Here is a 13762-nt window from a genome sequence, read left to right on the forward strand (position 1 = left end):
GGTAAGGAGCCGGCAATGAGGCAGATGAAGCACTACGACAGTGCCGTATCCTCGAAGCACAGGGGCTATGGGGGGCCAGGTTGTAGTTAGTCCATCTACTTTCGTCACTGACTAAAGAGCCAACACAGCATCTTCAGAAAGCAACGGATTGATTTTGGGCTCTCAGTTTCAGGAGTTCGAGTCCACTGTGGTAAGGAAAGGGCTGAGAGATCAACTCACACCATGGTGGCCGAAAGTAGAGGGGATACCCGTGGTAGAAGACTCCCTCTCTATGGGATGGTACCACCCACACAAAGACGTGATTTCCCCTCTAGTTAACCCTGTGTGAAAACGTCCTCAGACACACACACACACACACACACACACACAAGCAAACTATACTCACCTAGGCACTGCTCAACCTAACCAAGTTGTCAATCAAGGTTAATTATTGAGCGCTGGATGTGCCGGGACCAACCTGTAATCCCGGCATACCTGATTGATGAGCGCTGGCCGTGTCCGAAAGAAGACTGAGCAGCAGTTTCAGAACAACTGCAACTGAGACCGCAGCATGAAAGCCTGAGAAAGCGGGAAAGAGGAAAAGAGTGGCTGATGACTGTAAATCTATGCAAATATCTGAAGTAGTTTTGCTGTTTAAAAACCAAGGCGGGAAAGTGGTGGGGAGTGGGTGGTTGGAAGGAAAGGCATGTGAAAACGGGGTTAGGTTAGGTGGGGAAGAGTGCAGTCACTTTTACAGAGTGGGGATGACCAAAGGAAAGAAAGAAAGTAAGGCTGAAGGAGATGAGAGACCTCAGTGACAAAGGCTGCATTTTGATTGGCTTATTGCAGAGCCGCCTCCTGCCTCTTCCTCCATTAAATTAAAAATGTTTTGAATGAATTGCATCACTGTGATGGAATTCTCTACATGTGTTAACATTGTATGTTAAAACCTTTTCTTTATTCATATACCTATTTCATCTATTTATTCTACTTCCCCAAGGGGTCCCGAAACATATCACGGACACCTTTGCCCGCCCCATGAATTGTCAAGCAGGAGGGGAAAGGGTGGGTTAGTGTGGAAGCTGAGAGTGGTCCTAGATGGAGGCCTGGCTGCTCATCCAGGATGGGAGGGCAGAGGACGGGACATGGATATGGATAGGTGAGTAAGCAGACTTGGGGATGGGAGCTGTGGTGGGGTGTAAAGTGGCGTGGGGTTTCACCACTTGCCTTTATTTTCTCAGTGAAGTCGTAAACTCAGTCATTAGCCAAGGAGGAAGCTCAAAGAGAGTGTTTGCAGCAGTCACGCAAAAATGTGGGAGAGTGAATGGGCTTGGGAGGGTCCCACTCCCCCCGAAGCACTTGAGAACACCTGGAGAGCTGCTGAGCTTCTCCGGCATTATTAGGCTGCCTCGATGTAAGAACAGAGCAGGAGAACAGGATTCAAGACTCTCAAATGGAACCCGAGAAGTCGGGGCAGCAAAGAAGAGGTACAGGGCACTAGCGGTGTGTGCAAAAATGACCAGGCAATCTAAGATGAGTCAAGACAGAAGTGAGGATAGGAAGGGACACTCACTGAGTGATGGGAGGCTCGAATGTAGTTCTTGGTAGGTCCAAAATAGCCGGAGTTAAAGTGCAGATCTGACTTAGAAAGACAGCAAGTGATGGTGTGAGAATTGGGTGCTTGAAACCGAGGTAACAGGGAGATTACGCTTAACTATTCATAAGGACGCCTACATGGAGTATGTGAATATTGTATTTGATGTGCACAAATCAAATGGCACTCTACATTTCACATGCCCTCCAAAGGTGGTCATGGGTAAGAACTTTATATACATCACATGTATGTACACACTCAGAGAGCGCTAGTGTTGGCCTATTTAGTTTATACGTAAATGGAATCATGTTAGGCATATGCCCTGACCTTGGTTTTTTGTTTTGTTTTGTTTTAATTCTGGAGGGTTATTTTTGTTTTTGTTTTGTTTTTTTTTGTTGTTGTTGTTGTTGTTGGTTTTTTTTAGCATGGTTTATGTAGACCTATTTCACTTATAATGGATTTGTTTAAACATACCTTCCAACTTCTACTTGAATTGTCTCAGGAATATTCTAAACATATTTTCAATAGTGGTTGTAATAAGAAACTAAAGGAGTTCAGGGTCTGGGTCGCTCACCTTTACAGACCTCATCTTGTGGCTCTGGGTGGGTGAACAGCCAGTTTGTGTGGCTTTAGTCTTTGTAAGGTTACAAGGGAAAGAAAGATACTTCACATGTGAAGGTTAAGACTCCTTCCAGATCTCCTCCACAGCACTTCTCAGTATTGAATGTTGTTGAAGAGGCTACGAGTACCCAGAAATAAACATTGACTTCTAACTAAGTTGTTCTGAAGAAACAGACGTTTTTGAAGCTAATTTTGCAGCCGTTTCTTCAAATGGGCTTCATAGTTAAATAACCTTTGAGACCAACAGAACTTGGATCTGCCTCTCCAGGTTTAAGAACTGTCTCTTAGTAGTCTACACCCTCCAGGGTGTCTAGGTTGCAACTCACTGCAAACTGATGACCCCAAATGTCTATCACTGAACCTTAAAGCAAAGATCTCCCCTCCTCACCCTTCTCCACCTCCCCTACCCCAAAACTAAGTCTACCATGGCCAGGGAACTTGCAGTTTCTTGCTCTGAAACTTTACAGCCAAATTTTGGCTGTGGCAATTCTGTATATCAATTAGTATAAAGCTACTGAATCTTAAACTGATTTTTAAATGATTATAAAAATACACCAGTCACCTTAATTGTTTTCCAATTGTTTACTTTGAGATATTTGTTTTCTATAAATTTTTTTCTGCCTTTATCTGAGAGTTAAACTGGAGAATCATTAACTCCAAGTTTCAGATATAGGATGTAATTTAGAGATCACTTAATCCCACAGTTTGATTTTATTGCTTTGTAAGAAGAGGCATGAAATGGAGAAGGATAAGCACTTGTTATGGAAGGGGCAGTCCAATGTTAAGTGTTAGGTGAAGAGATCAAGTGAGGCAGGTCTCAGATCTGGAATAGGAGGCAGCTAACCACACAGTGCTGTAAATATTAACACAGTCTGTCTCACTAGCAGACACTAATGACTGTAATAAATTAAGACAGTTTAGTTAAGCAATAAACAATTACAGTTGACACAGGGTATAAACTTGATGCCCTAATTAATGTACCAACCAAGAGGTCTTTGTAGGCTAGGAACGCTGGTCCTAATTTACCCATAAAATATAGATACGCAGCTTCATATGTAGGAGGACCGAAGCATATTTAATATAAAAGTAATAGGTGCACAGAATAAGGCATTACAAGGTAGACATTCAGAGCCAGGCAGTGGCAGTGCACACCTTTAATCCCAGCACCAGGAAGGCAGAGGCAGGTGGATCTCTGGGTTCAAGACCAGACTGGAGCTAGTTCCAGAACATCCAGGGCTACATAGAGAAAATTCTGTCTTAAAAAAACAAACAAACAGAGATTCAGACTAGTGTCACATTTTGTCACAGTCTCTTTAAGAGTGACGATACGCATAGCATCATGAAGATTAACAAGATTCTGTCTATAGGTTTTCCAAGCTGCCTATATTTAAAAACTGCAGTCGACTGGCAGTTATGCCAGGTAGATGTGCTCCGTTTTGTAAGGAGACACAAGTACAGAGCAGGAAAACTGATCTTGGGCAAGCGTATCCCAGCAAGCCTCATGCATCTCAGCCCGCTTCCTCCTGCCATGTGTTCGCCATGGAGACTCTATATTTATTCTGATAAGACTGCCATTGCTTAAAACCCTTTCTGAAATGCTCTCCTGAGACTGCCTTGATGCTGTTATGGGACACAGGAGAACAACAGCCTCCTTATGGCTAAAGAAATTACAGAAGTACATATAGATCTTTTTAAAAATAACAGTGGAGGGCAGGGATAGCGCATGCCTTGAATTCCAGCCCTCGGGAGGCAGAGGCAAGTAGATCTCTGAGTTTGAGGTCAGCCTGGTCTACAGAGTGAGTTCCAGGACAGCCAGGGCTACACTGTCACAAAAAAAAAAAAAAAAAATGGAGTTGTAGCTCCAGAGTAGACTATTTGCCTAGCATGTGCAGACCCTGGAACTGATCGATGCCCATCACAACAAAGCAAACAAATAGGAAACCAGAAAAACTGCCCATTTATCAAGCAGCTAAGCACCCCGCCAAGACAAAGTTCTACATATCTAAAAGAAGCAGTTGCATAAGAAGACAAATGTCAGTTTAAAGTTTCTACAGAGTTATTATAAGACTCATCAAAAGCATTTTTAAGCACATCTATGCATATGGAATTCTCCCGGAAGATGGGAACTCTTTTAATATGAAAAAATGAAATTCGTACTGTTCAGTTATTTGACAAGTCATATGCTGGCCAATGATTTCAGGAAGTAATTTCTGTGTGGGAATTATACCTGCTAAAGCATTCTATGTGCATTGGTTCGTTTATCTTTACAACCTAAAGATATTGCAAAGATAGAGAGCATTACCATCTTAAATCTGCTTACTTAAAAATCCAGGCTCAAAAATTTAAGGTACTAGGTCCATGTTGATATAATGAGTAAATGAGTTTGATCTGAAACCAAATCCTTCCTGTTTCTCATTTTGACCTCCTTCAAAATTAAATCAAATATTTCTAAAGTGTGTTATTAAGAATCTCGATCTAAGCTGTGACACATGCCTTTAATCACAGCACTCAGGAGGCAGAGTCAGGTGGATCTCTGTGAGTTCGAAGCCAGCCTGACTACAGAGTGTGTTCCAAGAAAGATGCCAGAGCTACACAGAGAAACCCTGTCTCGAAAAAACAAAAAGAAAAAAAAGAAAAGAATCTCGATCCCAGCATGGTCTTTATAATGTTTTTAAAATCTGTATGCACATTGTTGTTGTTTTAAATTATTCTCTTCTAACATTAAAGACTAAAAAAAGTTTGTGGGGTGATATATAACCTAATTTTTCTCTTTGCTTTTAGGTAGACCTAGTGACTCACTGGTAGAGATGAATCTCTGGCTACAGTGATGAAGGCTACATCTTCCCCCTGCTCTGTTTTAGACTGTCCGTTCTGGTGGATGACAGTTGCTGTGTTGTGAGGATACTTAGGCTCTCCTATTGAGAGCTGTACATAACAAGGACCCCATGGCTTCTGCCCACAGCCTTGAAAGTACACTTGCATGGAAGCTCTGCTTCTAGACCCAGTCAAGGCTTTGACCTTCTGAAGAAAGACTCTGATCTAGAATCTCAATGCTAAAGCACTCTCAGGTTTAGTTCTCAGAAACTGTAGAGAAAACTGTTGGAAGTTTTAAGGCCCTACATTTTGAGTGCTTTTTTTTTTTCCTTTTAATTTAGCCACAAATAACCAAGAAGGCTCTCCAACAAAGTGTTCTGTGACCAACAAAGTTTGTGGGAATTTGTCCAGTCCACTCTCTTCTCCATGAATTTTACATCCACAAATTCCACCAATTACAAATGGGAAATGTTTCTTTACCTTTTGTATTCAATATGTACATTTTTTCTTGCCACTATTCACTAGGCAGTTCAATACAATAAAGCTTTTCATGTGACACTAGAGACTACTTAAAATATAGAAGATGTGTGCAGATGCTTTGAAAAAGCTACACAGAGAAACCCTGTCTCAAAAAACCAAAATAATAATAATAATAATAATAATAATAATAATAATAATAATAATAAGGGGCTTGAGCATCTGGGGGTTATGGTATCCACAGCCATCCTGAGCTCAATTTCCCATAAGCAACAATAGATGAGTATGTCCTATAGACATCTTAGGGGGCTATACCTCTTATTAGTGTGCATTGTGCTCTAAATAGGCAATGTCCCCCCATGGGTTCATGTGTTTGAACACTTGGTCCCCAGTGGTCACAATGTATGGGGAGGTTGTGGAACCTTCTAGGGGTCAGGAGGTCATACCTAGGTAAAGGCAAAGGTCACTGGGTGGGGCCCTTGAAGGTGATAAATACTACTGGGTCCAGCCCAAGCTCCTACTGCTGCTAGAACGTGACAGACTGCAAGCTCTCACTATGTGGACGAGCCACCCCAGTGGTCACAGCTTTCCCACCAGGGTGGGCTATACTCTCTATAACTTAAAGCCAAAATAAACCTTTTCTTTCTTGTGGCTACTGCGAGGTATTCTGTCACAGCAAAGAGAAAGGCTAATTAATACGGGAAGGCTCTTGAGAAGCCCTGAAGCACAGAGACTAAGGGTTTCCTCTTTGTAATATAATTCTAAATTCACGTTAGGAAATATCATCTGCATCACGTGGAAGGGGGCTGGAATACTTTGAACTGTAACCATGTAAATCCCTAGCAGTTTCAGCTAGTTGCATGCTCATTTGGAGAAATGAGCATATAGAAAAAATACCAAGGACTACTAAACCTCAGGTGGGTCTGCTGGACAGGCCTGTCATCCCAAGTTTATCCTCAGCTAAATAATAAGTTTGAGACCAGCTGACCTGAGACTCAGTAGCCAAGAAAACAAACCAAAAGAACTAACACTGCAAATCCAGTAGGTGTAGATGTTTGGGTCTCCATTGCATGGAGCACAAAGTACTTGGAAACGTTAAAAGTTTTAATGCCATAGGCAAATGGAATCAACCTATTTGCTCATTAATAGATGAATACATATACATATATGTTTATGTATCTATATATCATCTCTGTGTATACAGTATACATATGTATACTGACTACTACTCAGCTCTAAACAAAAAGGAAGTTTAAAATTGTGCAGGAAGGCAGGCATGATAGTGCATGCCAGTTATCCCAGTACTCAGGATGCAAAGATAGTTAGATTTCTATGAGATTAAGGGCAGTCTGGCCTACATAATGGACTTCCAGACCAGCCAGGGCTACTCAGTTAAGACTGACTCAAAAGAAAAAAAAAAAAGATGTAGGAAAATATGCGGACTTTGAATGTATAATATTAATTGAGACATATGTCAGAAATAAACCATATGTTCATTGTCATATGCAGAATCATGCATATATATATATATATATATATATATATATAAACAAATGTGTGGAGGGGTAAAATACAACATGAAGGAAAAACAAGAAGAGCTAAGTATAAAGGGATATGGAAGGACTCAATGCAGATAACAGGCAAGAGTTATGAAGGAGGATTAGTTAATTGCTTTTCTAATTCTGATTCTGTCATGGATTTTTGTTTTTCTTTTTGGTTTTGGTTTTGGCTTTTGGAGGTGGGTAAGGACATAAAATAGATACTGAAAGTGTAGGATTTAACACGAAGGGCTGGAGAGATGGCTCAGTGTTTAAGAGCACATACTGCTCTTCCCAAGTTAGATTCTCTCAGCACTCAAGTCAGGTGACTTACAAGTTCCTGGAACTCTGTAACCAGAGGACTCTGACTACCCTGGCCCCTCTGGACACATGCACTTGTGTGCACATCACTAAAAATAATGGAAGAAAATGTAAATGTGAAATTCCACATCTCCCATTCTGAAAGCCAATTCTAACTGTGTGGAAGTTCACTGAGTTCTATAGACTTTGGGTCTGGTTAATTTTGGTGTGTGATGCTTTTATTTATTTGCAATTTTTTTATAATAAGGTTTATAACATTTTTAAATTATAGTAATGTCATAAAAGGCATTCAGACAAAATATTGGGAGAACTGTAATAGGTTAAAGGAGATGAAAAAAGTGAAAACAATATAATTGTTGAATCTTTATTGACTTTTGAATCAGGGAAAAAATTCTGTAAAGGACAGTAGTGAGACAATTTGAGGGAAATTGAAGTGTGGAGTTAATATAGATAATATTATTGTATTGTCAAATTAGCAGGGTATGGAAATTATACCATGATTATCTAAGAAATGTTCTTTTTCTTGGGTAACTTAATGCTAAAATTTATAAGGCTAAAGTGTCAGAGTGTGCATAGCTCTGAAATGATTCAGAAAAGGTATGTGTGTGTGTGTCTGTGTTTTTGTGTCTATGCATGTGCATCTGTGGTTTGTGTCTATGTGTTTGTGTATTTCTCTTTGTGTGTCTGTGTGTGTGTATATGTCTCTGTGTGTGGGCTATGTCTGTGTGTGTGTGTGATGTGTGTGTGTGTGTGTGTGTGTACACTTATCTCTTTCTACTATACTGTATGTTTCCTGAGAGCATGAATAATCCCTCCTTCATTTTGATCCATAATATACCCTTATAATATTTTTTCAAAGTAATTCATATTTTCATTTTCTTTCTGGATTTCCTTTTTCTCTCTTGTTTTCTTTCTTCCTTTTTTTTTTTTTTTTTTTTTGTAACTTTATGTGCGGGGCTCTTTTCACATTCAATAAATACCAGTGTCTTCACGTATTAGCTAGACACCCCTACCCGATTATCACATGATGGCTGCTTGTCTTCCACTTTGAGCTCTTTCCTAAAGTCAGAAAGTGCTAGGTATCATCATGTAAGAGATGGTGTACTGTGCTGAAAAGTCATCTTCACAAATTCATATCCACCTAAATACTCAGAATGCAGTCTTACTGGGAAATGGGATGTCTGAGATTGCAATTAGTTATGATCAAATGAGGTCACACTGGGTTAGTGCGCATCCTTACCAACAGATAAAACAGACACATGGGCACAGAAGGCAGCACAACAGGTGAAGACGAGGGCAGAGACTGCAGCAAGCATCTGCAAGACAAAGAACACCCATGGTCCCTGGCAACCAGCAGGAACAAGGGGAAAAAAAAAAAACAGATGGTCCTTCTCCAGATCCTCAAGGAGATAGCTGGCCTGCTGACATCTTGACTTCACACTCCAGCCTTCAGGATTGAGACAATGATTTTCTGTTGGTCCAGCCACTCCATTTATGGGAATGGCTATCTGGCAGCCTAGGAAACAAATTCAATATAGATATTTATAAGGTTGTACCAATTTGCTAGGCAGACCCTTTCCAGATCAACCTCCACTCTAGGCCTGTAAATCAACCCCAGACTCTGGCCCTGTGAGTCAACTGCAGAGCGACAGTGCAAAGATCCCTGATAACAGATTTCCTGCCCACTAAGCTTCTGAACAGGGGCTGACAATTTATTTGTCATCCTTCCAGAATATTTGCATTTTAATAAGATCCTTAGTCATTCAACGCTCATACCAACAATATCCATTTGCTCTTGTGGTTTACCAAGTGCCCACTGAATGCCAGGCACTGCAGCAGGTCAGCCAGAGCACTATTTTAAGAGACACAAGCAGCTCTCCCCCCCCTCCGCCTCCCCCAAAGCTTCAGATCACACCCTGCAGATCTCCACCTACTCAGTCCGTGAGCTCAAAGAGCGAGCATAGTGGATGCTCTGCCCCGGGGGAACACAATAACATGTATGTCTTTCACTGAACAAAAGGGTGTTCTGGAAAAGGCAAGCTCTGTGAGAACGTGGTTTGGGGAGGAATAAAGAAGGAGTGAAGAGGAAGATAAGTAACCAGTAGTAGAACCCCTTCAGCGGCCTCCTGCTAAGTACTCAGTGGAAAATTCCACAAGACTGCTCCCTCCCAGCTGTGTTCCTAGAGCCTCACCTCTGGATCTTCGACTTTAGGTCCACTCCCCTCTGTGTGTGCTGCAAAGGTGTGCAAATTCTTTACCATTTTGTTCATGTGTCGTCTCTAGCCACCCTGTATTCTCTCTGGATTTTTATATCTGGTTCCATCGGTCTCAATTACCTTACCACTCAGCATATGCTGATGTCTCCCAGTGTTTCGCTCTGAACCGGAGCGCCCTCCTAAAGCTGCACACCATTAAACCTGACTGCCAAAGAGATAGCTCCCCGTGGATGTTCCACAAATGCCTCAAATTCACTGCCTTGAAAACCAAACCCACTGGCTTCACCGCCAAATATGCTTTGCTATCATCATTTATTGTGTTATTTATATAAGAAACTGGGTGTAAGAAGGTTGGTAGGGTACATTCTGTATTTCCTTTATTTGTCATAAATGTAGGTCCTTTGAGTTTCAAGGGAAATTTGGGCTCTAGGTATTTCTGATTTTGTGAATGTATCTTTGTTTTCCTTTTCATGTTGACCATTTCTTTTGTTTTGTTTTGTTTTTTGAGACAGGGTTTCTCTGGAACCCCTTCTGTAGACCAGGCTGGCCTCAAACTCAGAGATCCACCTGCCCCTGCCTCCTAAGTGCTGGAAGAAACTCTAGTCTTAATTTCAAAAGACTGCCTTCATTTGTTCTGTGAACTGTTGTCATTCACTTGGTACACTCCAATTCAATTATAAACGACAAGGGACAGTCTGAGTTCCTGACAGTAGAGTTCTGCTTGCCTAAATAATGAAACCTCTACATCATGAAATATTGAAGTCATGCTCTAAGTGAATATTCGCACAAGTTAAGAAATGCTTGTGGTTGATATTATTAAAAAGCAAATTTAAAGCCAGGCCATGGTGGCACACACCTTTAATCCCAGCACTCTGGAGGCAGAGGCAGGCGGATCTCTGTGAGTTCAAGGCCAGCCTGTTCTACAGAGCAAGTTCCAGGACAGCCAGGGCTACACAGAGAAACCCTGTTTCAAAAAAACAAAAACAAACAAAGGAAAAAGAAAAAAAGCAGATTTAAAACTACATAAAACACAGTCATGACTTCTGTTTGTTTTTGACATGGGATCTCACTATGTAGTCAAGGCTGGGCTGGAACTTACAAAGATCTATCTGCCTCTGCCTCCGAATGCTGGGATTACAAGCATGTGGCACCACACCCACAACTTTTGACTCTAGAACAACAATAAAATGTAACCAGGGTGAGGAGAGATGGCTCATTTGTTGAGAGCATTTACTGCTTTTTCAGAGGACCCAAGTTCAATCCCCAGCACCCACACCAGTGTCTTACAACCAACCACAACCTCCTGTTCTTCCTACTCTAGGGGATCCAACTCCATCCTCTGGCCTCCTCAGGTACCTGCACACATGTGGTACGCATGAACTCACACAAGCACACACACACACACACACACACACACACACACACACACACACACACACAATTTTATTTTTTAAGAGCAGAATAGCCAAATAATTACTGCAGACTGACAACATCTACCTTGACTCCTTGAAACTCCATCAAAAGGACGTACCCATGAAGCAAATAAAGGAAAGAAATTAACCACAAAGAGCAACCTTAGAAATGGAGGCTCAGGGAAGTCATCCATGGGACACTCTGGGATCTGTCCCGGAACAGCTATGAACTGGGGAGAGGCACACCAAAGTTGGAAGGGGATTTATGTTGTGAGATGCCACCTAGCAAAGGCTTTTGTTAGGCTTCAGGCTGGGGAGTGACATGGTCTGAATTATGGTTTATTCCTCATTTTAGGAAGCAAACCTATTAGAGCTTGGTAAGTACAGCAGTGAGGACACTGATATGAAAGTTCCCTCTCTGTCCATGCACAAGATGATACAGCCTGGACTGTGTCTATATGGGCTGGTGGGGCATGGGTGGCTGTTGAGTTGGAAACAAGTGAGATTTGTTTTGAAGTAGATTTTAATGGTATTTTGAGATATTTGGTGATATATTAGATATATTTGGGTTGTCCGTGTTCTTTGGTCAACAGAATTTGGCTTTTGACCTGAAAGGAAAGAAAATCATCGATATCTTTAGCTTCAGCAATACGGTAGAGGCTGTGATGTATACTGGGATGAGATTTAGAAAATTGAGGCATGTATTATGATTGGTAGAGCCACAGTGAAATATCCCTTGATGAGAGTAGGAAGTATTTAAAAATTATATCACTTACTCTGTGGGATGTCTTCCTGTATGTTGTGAATATGTGTTGCCTTCATTGCTTGACAAAAAAAAGCTGTTTGGCCAATGGTGAGACAGAATAAGGTTAGGCAATACATTCAAACTGAAGATGGAGATGAAGAAGAATGGAGTCAGGGAGAAGCTGCCCTACTGCCACCAGGAGAAGCAAGATGTGAGAGAACAGGTAATACCACAAAGCCACGTGGCAAAACATAAATTAATAAGAATGGGTTGAGTTAAGTTGTAAGAGCTAGCCAGCAAGAAGCCTGAGCCATAAGCCACACAGTTTGTAATTAGCATAAGCCTCTATGTGTTTATTTGGGACTAAACAGTTGTGGGACAGGGTGGTACATAAACTTCTGCCTACATTTGGCTCCCAGATGTGGTGGCAAGAATTTCCACCTAAAACCTGAGAGAATTTCAGAAGAGATTCTAGAACAGAGCTAAAAACAGCTTCTTAGTTGTGTCTCTCAACTGAGCCATAATACAGAGACACCTTGGCATGTGGGCTTGACCTACAGCATGGTGGATTCAGGGCATGTGGGCTTGAGCTACAGCATGGTGGATTCCCACCACAGCACACAGAGGCATCTCCAAGCTGCGCAGCATGGTGCATGGTAGTTTTAGCTTTTGCTAGTACAGACAAAAAAAAAAAAAAAAAAAAGGCTCTCAGGCTACATGATGCTTGATGGAAGCATAGACCCACTGCTTTCCAGAGATGGTGGTGAGCATGGCTCTCAGAGCTGGCAGTAAATGTACTTCCTCCATGTTGGGAAGCCAAACAGGGCAGAGTCAGCAGCCAAAGCCGCAGATTCGGTCCTAGTCATGCAGCTTAACAATTTAAAAATCTCTCCTGGTCAGGAAAGGATTACAGATACACAATAGGAGAGACTCTGATGGGAAAAAAAAAACTCTAAATGATTTACAATGTGTGTAAAAATGTACATAGGAGGGGTTGGGGATTTAGCTCAGTGGTAGAGTGCTTGCCTAGCAAGCACAAGGCCCTGGGTTTGATATTCAGCTCAAAAAAACAAAAACAAAAACAAAAACAAAAACAAAAAAAATGTACATAGGCTTGGAAGAGAGAGGAAAAAAAGTACAGGCAGTTATATAAAGAAATAGATATTTTTTAAAAAATAAAGTATTTAAAGAGATAGTAAAAGTAATATAAAAGTTAAGCCACATGAACATAGAAATTACACACAGAGTCTGGATACTGCATATTATTGTGTTGTCTTTGAGATTTTTAACTGCAGAGAGATGTTTGATTGTAGGGACTGCTGAGTTGAACCACTATGTTTGTTTTGAGGGTATCTTGACTTCAGAATTTGAGTCTAAGGATGTGTTGCTTTGGAGAGGAGGTTCTGCTTTTGTTTCCACAGAAGATGAGAACCTGTGGATTCCCTCCAGGTTAATATGGTTCCATCAAGGAAGACCCCCTGAGAAGTCTCCAGATGATCCAATATCCAGAACAGCTTCAAGGCAACTGGCTCAGACAATGCAGCCTCATAGACTACTCCAGTCAGAACTTGACCATAATTCTAGGTTTTCTGAGGATCTCCATAAGATTAACAGCACCTCCAAATTAGCAGGAAGTAGCCTAGAAAACTATGCCCACGTTCCCAAAAAATGGATTACGGATGTTTGTCTTTGTTTAGGGATTTGGTTACAAATTCTTATGGGTCATAATCAATCTCTTTCTAAAAGAAGAAAGGGGGATATGATATAGAAATGATGAGAAAAAAAGGTAGGTTATTGAATCTACTTTAATCCAAAAAACAACCGTTAATCTCAAAATGCTTTACATTGGTATGGATTTGGGGTTATTAATACAAATTTAAAGTCAATTTTGTTATACTGTGTGTATATTTCTACTCTTGTTTAAGATATTATGTTTGTGCAACTCATTTAAAATTGTAATGTATAATTAAGAAATGCAACTTAATAGTCATCTTAATAGTAAAACTTATAGTTATGTTAGCTAGGTTTTATAGATATACAGAGAT

The sequence above is a fragment of the Peromyscus leucopus genome, chromosome 12 (genome assembly GCF_004664715.2).
Source record: "Peromyscus leucopus breed LL Stock chromosome 12, UCI_PerLeu_2.1, whole genome shotgun sequence".
Lineage (NCBI taxonomy): Eukaryota > Metazoa > Chordata > Mammalia > Rodentia > Cricetidae > Peromyscus > Peromyscus leucopus.